The sequence below is a fragment of the Populus nigra genome, chromosome 1 (assembly GCF_951802175.1).
Source record: "Populus nigra chromosome 1, ddPopNigr1.1, whole genome shotgun sequence".
Lineage (NCBI taxonomy): Eukaryota > Viridiplantae > Streptophyta > Magnoliopsida > Malpighiales > Salicaceae > Populus > Populus nigra.
In genome coordinates, this window is record NC_084852.1 from 35,854,205 (window position 1) to 35,866,508 (window position 12,304).

Genomic DNA, 12,304 nt, shown 5'->3' on the forward strand with positions numbered 1-12,304 from the left:
TAAGCTGCACCGGTACACCATGCGCGCGTTCACACGGTAGCAAATCTCAGAGTCTCTCTCTCATCTCGCCGGCGATTCTCTCTCTCTCATCCGATCTCCCATTTCCGGCCGTGTGAAGCTTCCGAACCACCACATAAAGGTTGATAGCCTCCTATAAAGCAAATCCCCGACCTTGATCAGCGTTTTCACCTCCCCATCTGGCCGGAAAAGGGCGCGATTTTCGTCGGCCACTGAAGCCTCAAACCGACAATTCTCCCTCTTCAGCCATCAACGGCCGTCGAGACCACCTCCATCAGAATCCTCGCCTGCAGATCTACCAAAATCAACCATTTTTTGGCCGGAAATATCGCCAGAAAATTTCACCGCTCCAACAGTAACCGCGCGCAGGTCACACGCGCCGCTAGTGGTATTTTTGTAAATTTCGGAGAAATTCAAGGGTATTTCAGTATTTTACCTATACAGTGGCACTCGGGTAATTTTTGGGGAGTTCCTGATGGTATTTTTGATATTTTTGTATACATAAATGCTTGTAAATTTTCTCGCATGTTAAAAAACAACAAAAAAAACCAAAAAATAAATATAAATGGAATAACGACACGAGTCCAACACCCATCTTATCATGTCATTATTTGTGGGTCCAAAACTCGATTTTCAAGTATATTTATACCTATTTCTAAACAATATCAAAATAATTTTGTTTTATAAATAAATATTATTTGTCGACACATAATTTTTTTAGAAAATGATGGATATCAAAATTTAAATAAATATCGTTATGGCATTTCATACAAGGAATGTACAGATTGCAAGTTAGTTGATTATTGTGATGTTGAATATACAGGAGAACATGACACCTAACGATCTATAAGTGGTTATGTGTTTAAGATTGAGCCATGAGCAATTTCTTGGTGTAGTAAGAGACAACCAATAATATCCTTATCAACAACAGAAGTAAATTATTGAGTAGAAACAATGGCAGCTCATAAGACTATATATAATCACCTTAAATATTCATAAATATACATAAATAAATAATAAAGAGAAAATGTTAGCTGTGTTTTTATTAGAGCAAAACCTGAGTTTTGTTCAACATCTTGTTCCTATCAAAATTTTGCAACTTCTTCTTTGACTAAGGCTTTGTTTCCCTTCTTTCCCCTTATATTTGCAGAGCTGCTTTCGTTCGTGATAGAGCCAGCTATCCTTCAAGAGTCTAGCTCAGCCATATTCATCGTGCTTGGAAGTGTGATCATCACTGAACATTCTTTCTCCAGTACTTTAATGTGCCAACCAACATCATTAAACATCATTAAAAGTTTTGATGTTGTCGTTATGAGCAGGTTAACTTTCATACGCTCCTAATTATCTAGTAGAGAATGAATAACAGCTTGCACTTGTTTCTCACCGATGAGACTATGACCAGCTAACTTAAGCTCTCCAATCATACAAGACATCTCAAAATTTAACACTAAGCAAAGAGTCGAAAGGTCATAGTGTTTCCAATTTACGCGCACGCACACACCAAAGTATCATTTAACCTAAACACATAGACATAGTCATCAAGTCTACATTACAGTAGTAGAAATGGATCGTCATTAACGCTATACAACATTGAATTGCCATGCTAGGCTTGCTGCACCTAAGAACCTTGGCCTTCCTAGCAGGAACAGTCCCCTTTACCCTTCAAAACGTTTATAATACTAATCTTTCATAAGACTTTTTATTAATTAAGCCCTTTTGAAACCTTACATGCTTATAACTCGTGGTAAAAAAAAATTCAAATTGCATAGAAAGTTGCTGTTAATAATCATTCAAGAGTTCAAAGAACATTTTCATGGCAAAACTCAAATCAACATGAAAACATTCTTGGAGGCTCTGATGCTGATAAAGAAAAAGTTAAAAGAGTAAAGTGATGGATCTTTCTTGGATTCTGATCATTGGATTATTGAATAGCTGATTGATGCAAAACCACTCCATTCATTAAACGACGATGGCTTTTAATTTAACTTTAGAAAATACCAGTCATTTTTTAATATAATTTGGAGGGTTGTTGGAACTGAACTCGATATTCTCTAGTTAATTGATGCCTCATGTCTATATGTGATTTTGACTCTTTCGTGCTCCATATTTTTTATGTTTCAATGTGGTTGGAAAAATGATTTTTTTTCTGGTTAAGGAAGAAACAAAAGAAGATGAGACATCATGATCATAAACCATCCAAAGAAATTAAAATTTTCCATGGCCCTTTCTTCCATTCTGCTGTACACAATGAGTACGTAACTTGTACCCGTAGGCCCTAGCTAGCTAGTATTGATTTGCTAACATATATATATTTTGAACCACGAAGAAGTGATCAGTACTCGACTCGATGTGAACAAGCAAAAACCAAACTATATCATGTCAGCATTCAAACCCTTTCGATTTTTTGTTTTTATGCATATGGGCTGATGGTTATTAGAAATGCTGAAATTATTTTGAAAATATTAGATTGGTGATTATCAGCAAATATTTAAACCCTTTTCAAGTTCTTACACCTAATTTAGGGCAAGATAAATGACAAACTAAATCTAGCTACAAGTTTCTAGCCTTGGAATCTCTTGTTCTCTCAATTTATATCAATCTTAGTGGTTAAAAAAATAATTAATTCATGTGTATAAATTAACTTTGTGGTCACGCCAAGTACCTTTTATAAATGAATTATTAGTATTGCCTCTTTCACTTAGATGGCAAGAATATCAGTAATCAACATTTAGCAAGTGCACTTAACAGAAGAATGCATTTCTTTATATGGAGCTCGAGGTGTGCGTGAAAGCTAGCTAGTTACGCAAACTAATTGGAGCTCGAGCAGTGAAGGGACTTGGAGGTACGACTCCATTGCCGCCTAAAGGTTATGTTCATGTTCGCGGAGGGTTTAACAATGATGCCAGGCGATTCATTGTTCATACAAAATCACTTGGTGATGCGGGTTTTTGGGAGCTACTCTATAAATCAGCTGAAGAATATGGTTTTGATAATGAAGGCATTCTGAGGATTGCATATGAAGCAAAGGATTTCGAGGAGCGGATGATGATTACTAGGGCTAAGGGAAAGGTTATTCGGTTTGAATCCGTCTAATCTCTAGATATATAGCAGCCGGTTTACTTTAATTTGTCCTCTGGGGTAAATGGAGGGCAGTTCTGGTTGATCTTGTGTACACAGATTCCTTTTGTGTTCATCATATGTACGGAGATTAATTTCCGAACATTATGTTTTGTAGGATTTTTTGTCTTACTTTTAATGATTTTTGGTTAGATTGGTAAAAGTAACCTTCCCATGAGAACAATTTTGACCAAGGAGCCAGACAAGAATTGGTAATTAGCTTAGCTTAGCTTAATCCTCTACTTTTTGGATTTTAGGTAATCTGAAGATTTGCCTAACTGAAAGTTGAAACAGCTCAGGTGATTTAGTGCTAATCACTATCCTGTTCGGTGGATTGTCTGGATGACTAGTTGCTAATCATTAGAGAGCACAATTATGGTGCTAATTAATGGAATTAGAGTAATTTGTGGATAATGGTGGATTTGTTCGTTTTTAATTACCATTGTTTTATGAATAGATTATTTTCTTTCATAGCAAAGGGTCCTTAGGTGTTTATTAATACCAGTGTTTTCAAAATTTTGTTTAGGGTTAACTATACGTTGAAGTTAATTTGTAATGCAGGAGAAAAAGGTGTTAATAATATGAATATGTTTTCTGTATAATGAAATGTGTTAATAATATTTGTACTTAATATAATGAATTCAAAAATATATAACCTAAAAAAAAAAATTGTCAACACTAATTAAATATTAAAACAAGTTAATTTTCATATTTAAAAAAACAAGAAATAGATGTAAATACAAATATTGTATAAGTATAGGATATACAAAAAACTCTTGCTAGTTAATAGTAATATATATAATAAATTGTGGAATCAAGGAAAAAGCAAAAACTCAAGAACTATTTTAAAAAGCAAATCTTGAGTTTGGCATGGTTGCCAGACCCATGCTTCTTAAGTGTGGCATGGTTTTCCAGACCCAGGTCGCTTGGGTTCAAACCCGCACACCTGGGTCAAAAAATTTTAAATCTTTTAATAGCACGATTGAACTGCAAAAACAAATATTACCTCATTCAAGCAAGATTTTTCATTCATATACAATAGAACTTAACTGCAAATTTTTTTTTTTTTGTGCAAGTTATTTTATAAATTTATTATATTCAAAGAGGAAAGAATGAAAAAAAATGTTGAGTTCTAAGTTATTTATTTCAAGTCTTCAAAAATAATTTTTTTTTGTAAGCAATGTGGATGAAAATATTAATTTTATATTTTCATCCAAGTGTTAGACAGTTTTTTAAATGGTTCATGCTTTTTAAAATTTGAGATGTTGTTGAATAATCTAATTGTCAAAATTTATTATAAGAAGAGTTTATTTTACATTATAACTATTAGTATATATGAAAATTTAAAATATATTATCATAAAAGAAAACTTTTGAACTTTTGAATTGATAAATTATGTTGTAGGAAAAGAAAATATTGTATATGTAAAAAATTGAAGGCTTAAGATGGGGCTAATGTTGTATTTTTACATAAAATTAAATTATCATTTTGCGCTTTGATTGAAAAAATTGAAGCCTTGGTAGTGGGGGTTTCAGTATTTTTTATAGGCTCATCGGTCATTAAATGTTTCAGCAGGGGTATGGTAGTCTTTTCACGATTATTTCCATAGTAAAAATATTATTATACCCCCAAGATTAACAAAATTAAGACCTATTTCCTAGGAGTTTTTTAACATTTCACAAACTGTTAAATAATTAAAATACATATTTAGCTTTGAAAAAAACAAAAAATAAGCTTTGTTTGTGGGGTATTTTTGTTTTTTCATACTGTTTATGTGTAATTGTTTATAATTATGGTGAATATTTTGATATTTTGGTATTGTTTTATTATTTTTAAATTTAAAAAGTTATGCTTTACCCATCTCTATTTAGGTTTGAGAAACAAGCAAAACTCAAATTACTTAATTATTAGATTTAAAGTTTTTGAATTTGACATAATTATTGAATATTTTTTTTATTTTTTTTATTTAAAAAATAATAATATTAATCTGTTAAGGAGCGGGGGTCAATATCCTTAATACAGCTACGTATCTTCTCAATACAAACACCATCATAAATTTATATTCAAATAAATGGTTATCTTTTTCTATTTTTTTCAAGAACGGGACAAGCTAAAAAAAAAATATCTAATCAAAAGCTTAGACTCTGGACTCTGTCTTTTATTATATGTAAAGATAAGATAAGATGATCCATCAATCAATCTCATAGCCAGAGAGGAAGTCATGAAGTCATATGATATGAAAATGAGATCCCATATCCTCCCAATCTGTGCCAGCCATGCAAGTAGCTAGCTACCCGCTTTTTTCATGACTCGATTGCATAGTTTTGAAATCCAGGTCAGATAGGTTGATTAATTAATTTAGAATTAAAACTAGTTCAGGTTAAAGAAAAAAAAAATCTCATGGTACTCGGTAATTCGGTTAAAAATTCAATTATAATCTATTAATTTTTATTTTTCTTATTAAAATAACATTGTTCTAATTAAAAAAAAATTGATATGGATGACCCGGTAACTTGGTTAAAACCAGGATCTTGAACCGGGTCTAAAAACTATGTTCGATTGTGTTAATCAGACTTGATGTGTTGACGATAGAATTTTAAAAAATATATAATTTTTTTATTTAAAATTAATATTTTTATTATTTTTTATTGAATTGAATATAAAAATAAATTTTAATAAATTAAAAATATTATTTTAATAAATTAAAAAAAAAAGAACATTTTAAAAATCAGCAATTTCAAGCAGCCCAGATTTTATATTCAGGTGGCACTACCAGATAACTATCTTGTGACCAAAAGTCGTGGCTAAATGCAGTAGTGATTGATGCGAATAGACATGCCGACTATTAAGTGAATATGAACAAACAACAAATTGACAGCTTACCTAAGATTGCAGCTGGCAGACCAGTAGCTGTCATTCTGAAGAGCAACAGAGTTCATGAACACAAAATTACAACCCAGCAGGTTTGGCAAATTCTGCGTTTGCAAGACTTCGTCCTGAGTTCTGATGCCACCCAGGAGGCAAAAGGTGAACCCTGTGGGCTAGGCCCGTGGTAAACATGCCGTTGAGCACACAGATTATAGACTGCCTCCTCCTGCTGCTTCGAGCCCCTCATGGCCCCCATGTCTCTTTAACACTTGATTGAGCTTTGTGTTTCTGCTTTCATGCATCATACAAGGGGTCATTTTCACCTTCCAATTAATATGACAACTTGGATCCGTCTGCTTCTCCTCCTATATTAGTGATATCAACGTTATCTAATGGAAAAGAAAAATGTGCTGAATCTTCAGTAGAGCGAGTGGTTGAAGGTTTTTTTTATTATGGTGATCTCAGCATTTACTAAATTTACATAGAATCTATGAATATGAACAGCGAAGGTGAGTGGTGCTGAAGATTCCACGTATTCCTATCTCTCTACAAAATTTGTTCTTATCTTTTTTTCTTGAAGACCCCTTAATAAAATCATCTGAAAAATCTGTTTGTTTTTTGTTTCACTAAAACAGATACATAGATCTATGGCTAGCTATTGGTTATTTACGCTAGGTCATGGCCGGCCTATTATTTTTTCAACATAAAAAAGATATCAAGACAATGTAAATGTTTTTTTAAAAATAATACGAGATTATGGTCATTAACTCGAATGATTTTAATAAACTCGATTGATTTAATAATATAATTAGAAAATAAAATAACAACAACAACAACAAAAAAAAAATCAATAACGATTCGATGCAAGAGATGAATGCTTGTCAATATTATGAAAATATATCCTTACAATATTCCTAAAACATCTCAATGATCTTATTTGTTAACAAAGTAAAAATTAAATGAGAATAAGATATTTTTGTAGGAAGACAAATGCAAAAAAATATGAATTTCAATTCCCAACAAACAAAATAACGAATGACAAAGTTGAAAAGAAAACAATTTTAATAAACAAAAAAAGAAATTAGTCTGAGTATATCCGAGCCAGCACATAGGTGAATTCTTAAAAATACATCCTCTAAAAAAATCAGAAATGATAATTTTTTATCATCCGGCTTGAGCAAAAATCAAACCATATCTATAACCTAGTTGTGGGATTGAGATAACCCTGTGAAAAGCAAACTTAATAAAATCACAGAACTCAATTCTCAAACTAATCTAATATTAAAATGCGAAATTGAAACAAAAATATTTTAAAAAGCAATGAGAAAAAAGTCTAACTCAACCCTGATGAACTTGTTGAATCCATGACCTGAGACATGATATCGTGATAATTTCATATAAAAGAAAAGTTAAAAAAAAATATCATTTTCCAACAAACCCTGTCACACTATGATGTCAAACGAGACTCCTCGAAGTTGAGGGGGGAAATAATATCGAGAAAAATTGGAAGTCGCTACCTAGTAATTAAAAAAAATTATGGGTCTTAAAATGTACATTGGTTCCAGATATTCAAGTAAGGGGTTAGTTGTGCTTAAGAGAATAACAATGTAAACCTTACAACATTTTTTTTTATGAAAGGTTACATTTACTATATGTTTTCTTCTAAATTTATCTTTGTGATTATTGTAATTATCCTAATTGATTTTAGCTTTTTTATTTAATTTCTGATTTAGACATTGATCCTTAAAAATAAGAGACTCGTTGATTTGGTTATTCAAAAAAAAATCAAGTCTTGACATCAGTCCCTTCTAGAAGGATACTTGTCATATTAGTTGTTCATGAAAAAATTGATATTTAGTCCTTTAAAAAGGAGACTAGTCTTTTGTGAGATTTTAACATTGGTCCTATAAAAAAATTGTCAATTAAGTCATTTTTAAAATAGGCATTGGACCTGTCATAAACTAATTTTCAGGTTTTCCCTGAAATCATCTGTTTCTTTTAAAATTAAAAAAAAAATTTGGCAACACAGCAAGAGCAGATTAAGAAGGGTTTCAAATACATGGACGAACTAAGCTAGAGTTTTGAACAAATTTAGGAGACTAGTTGCACCCTATTATACCCAAGACTGAAAATAGCATGACTAAGCTTTTCGTCATCACATAATGATAATATAAAGCGCCAGGGCATATTTCTATATTTTTAATAAGGAGATGTTTAACATGAAGAACCTACTCAAATCCATTATCATTAAAGCCTTGATCAGTGGGGTATATAACTACTCTTTATGATTAGATACTCTCCCTGACTAAACTCTCATCAATGTTAAATAGTGAACAAAGAACTATATTCGAATAAGAGAAGCAAGTGTGACCAAATAACAAAACTCATATTTACAAAAGAGGAAAATCTCTTCAACACAATCAATCTCTTACTAGGACATTCAAGAAAAGCACTAAATGATCTATTAATGCTCATTTGATATTTCCTGAGCTCATGACCACATCTTTGACCACTACATATGCTAAAGTGTTGGTTACCATCAAGGGAAAAGAATTCAAGCAATACTTACCTCCTATGAAAAGTGACATGAACACAAGGAACCCTACCAAGCTTTGTCACTTTCATCACGATCATAGTTATGATATTAAGGAATGTTATGCCCTAGAAAAAAAAAGATATAAAGATTGATCTTCCTAATAATGTGTAAGGAAAGAAATGTAACCTGAAATAATAGGGAAATATTTAATAATGTACTACCCAAGATCTGATAAATGTGTAAGGAAAGAAATGTAACCTGAAATAATATGGAAATATTTAATAATGTACTACCCAAGATCTGATAATTTTTAGAAATTGTATCTCTATTATCTTTTGAAGTTTTCAATAACAAAAAAGTAATACATCTTCATATCTCCAATGTCTCCAATGAAAACCTTCATAGTGAGATCTCTATATCTCTAGATTTGTCTCTAATTTCTCCAACAAAAATCTTTATGATGAGATCTCCATTGAAATCTTCATGTCTCCATACATCAACTTCTTAAACAATGCTTACATGTTGCTTTCACACAAAGTATTTTCCACTTTATAAATAATAATTTTCTAAATTGTGAGAGGAATAAACAAACTAATCAAACTCATGTCTCTCTTATAAACAAACACCCAACTCTTTTTTAGGGACATTAACAAATAAGTGTTTTCCCCTACTTTTGATGTTTAAGTCTTTCAAATATGATTATTTAAAACATTTGGAAGTGTGAAAATGATGATATATATATATATAGGGGTCATTTGGACTAGCTTAAATAGACATACATACTAGTTGTTTGGGCCTGATCCAAATGAATAGCCACCCTAACCTTTTAGGCCAAGAATAAAAGGTTATGCTTCACCTCCCCCCTTTGTCTCTCTCTCTCACACACTTTCTTGTATGCACATATATAATTTCTCTCTCATGTACCTTTTTCTTCTTTGTACTTTTTCTCTCAAACACACCTTTCCCCCCCGACACACCTTATCTCTCTTTTTATTTTTTTTTCTCTTCCTTTCTCGCCCTTTATCGCCCTCACACAAGGCACACACCTCAATATATTTATTCTCAAGATGTTTAGGTGCACACAAAATTTTATATATAGAGCATGCACCATTTTTCTCATCCAATAGATATTTTTTGCTCTCATATAAAGCTATTAATCACTAGCTTCTTCACAAATAGCATAACAAGTGCCATAACCAATGCAAACACCAACATCTTCACCAATAATATCACTCACTAGCTAATAAATGTAACTCCACACACTATATTATATACAACTACACCACCACTTTTTACGCTTAATGAGATCAACTAACATGGTCAAGATCCGTAAATACCTTGATCACCAAGTAAATAACTCCAAAATAATTCAACTTGGGCCATTAAAAATACACTTAAAAATAATTCAACAAGTTTAAGACAGAAACACCCATCATTCACATATGTATTTTTATACAACTTTAATTTAGTTTCTCTTTTTGTATTTTATTTTTCCCTTTTATGTTTTCTTTTATGTTTTACTAACTTAAGTAATGGATAGTTCATTTTTCCATGAGGAAATTTGTGTTGTAGGAAACATGAGCCTATAGAGAGAAGCTGACATTTAAACTTAATCACCATAGCCTAAGATGCAACCCAAGAAAAAATTCATTCTTGTTTGAAGTTTTTATGACTTTATCAGCTATCTTTTAAAATGCAGGGGAGCTTAATTTCTTAAAAACAGTAGAAGGTCATATCCACATGCTCTAAAAACTCACGTTAAACTAAAAAAAAACCTAATAGTAAAATCTAATTGTTTTTGTTATTTATATATAAAAATTATAATTTTATAATGGAATCATTTGCATGTCCTTGTATATTAATGATACTATCTCATATATATATATATATATATATATTTCTCAAGAAAAAAAATCAAATAATTAAATTTTTATTTAATTCGCCAATAGTTAAGTAGGTTCTTCGTCACATATTGTGATGAAATGCATCGAAGACACTGGAAAGAAAACTGGTAAAAATGACAATGAATCAAAATATGTTTTCCATGTGGGTAGTATAAGTGTTGCAATGGTGCAGGTTTTGCAGGTTTTTCATTTATTTCTCGTGTATCAATTTTTTTTCTAGGATTTTTGTTTTTTTTCTAGATTTTTAAAAATTACAATTTCTTTGGGTACGTGTTTTCACTTGTGAGGGACATCTCCAGCATAAAAAACAGGGTACCAAAAGGGTGTGTGCATGTTGTGATATTGGATAGCATTTGAATATATGATGACTCACTTGATTTTTTTTTTAATATTAGTTGGAGAATTAACCTACAACATTAAAAGAAAATGGATTTTTTATGATGTTTTATTGTTTATATAAAAGCACCTTAATATATATTTTTAATCATTTTAGAAAAAATTCAAGTTTTAAATCAGTTAGCTAGGCATGTGACAAACAAAAGGTTGTACGTTCAAGAGTTCGGAGGGGTAATTATTTTCTAGATTATGGTTGAGGACTTGTTGTCTTTCAATTTTATTTTTCAAAAAAATAAGGGGTAGACAACTTATTATTTAAAAAAATTATATATATATATATATATATATATATATATATATATATATATATATATATATAAGGGCTAGGCGTGCAAACTTGTCCTTTGGTGGCTTTATCTTTTTCTTTTTACTGTTTTTTTTACACTCTAAAAAACATTTGTTAGATTTACTTACTTTTTAGTTTTAATATAATTCTTAAATACAACTATAAATTTTAATTTAATAGTTTTTTTTCAATTATGATGTGTTGACCTTAAACTAATAGTACTAATAATAGATTTTTTTTTATGAAGATTTTATTGAAATAGGTTGTTTATTATTAGAATATCTAAATAGATTTAGAATACGATTTTATAACATTTATGGTTTTTTTTAGCTTTCAATCACACAAATTATAAACATACTATTTTGATTATTTTTTTAAATTTTCTTTAACAATCATAAATTAAAAAAACAAATAATATTTTCAAATAAAAACATTGTATGGGGCCATTGGCTAAGATAAACAAGATATATGTTAATAGAAAAAATTATCAATTATGAAAATAAAAATTCAAAAGAACTATGAGAAAATTGAAACTGATCCCCGCAACATAGACGGACCGACTATTAACCCTTGACAACAGAAGGTTCGAGCACTGACCATATTCAGTGAGTCCTTGGTTAGTCTTTGTCAACAACGTAATTATTTTCCTTAAGAACATGACCAAACCACATATCATAGCATCATCATCATCAAGCATACAATAATCATTGTGGATGCTAAAAGAAGCATCTCTAACCACCCAATCATTTCCATTTATATTATTATATAGTTTCCTAACTCTTTTTTCTGTAGCAGTTAAGTAGCCCTGCGTACACTCAACCAACTTATTCACATTTTTAGTGCCTTTGGTCCACATGTTTAATCTTGCCTTCTATCCCTCCCTTCCTTCCTAAGACTAATAATTAATTATAAATACTTGCTGTCTTTTGGTGCTGAGCCAATTGTCCCAACTTTTATGTACGGAGTAATGAGTATAATAATGAACATTGGTTTCCAATAGCAAACCTAAATTTACCACGTTTTTTTATTATTATTATTATTATCGGTATCCGGACCAGCTTATGTATACCTTAACTAATCCTACAGACCCTGAAGTTAATAACCATGTAAGCCTCCAGTTGTCATCATATGAGCAACCATAGGGTTCGAGCCTGAGACCATAGAGGAAGCAAACCTCTT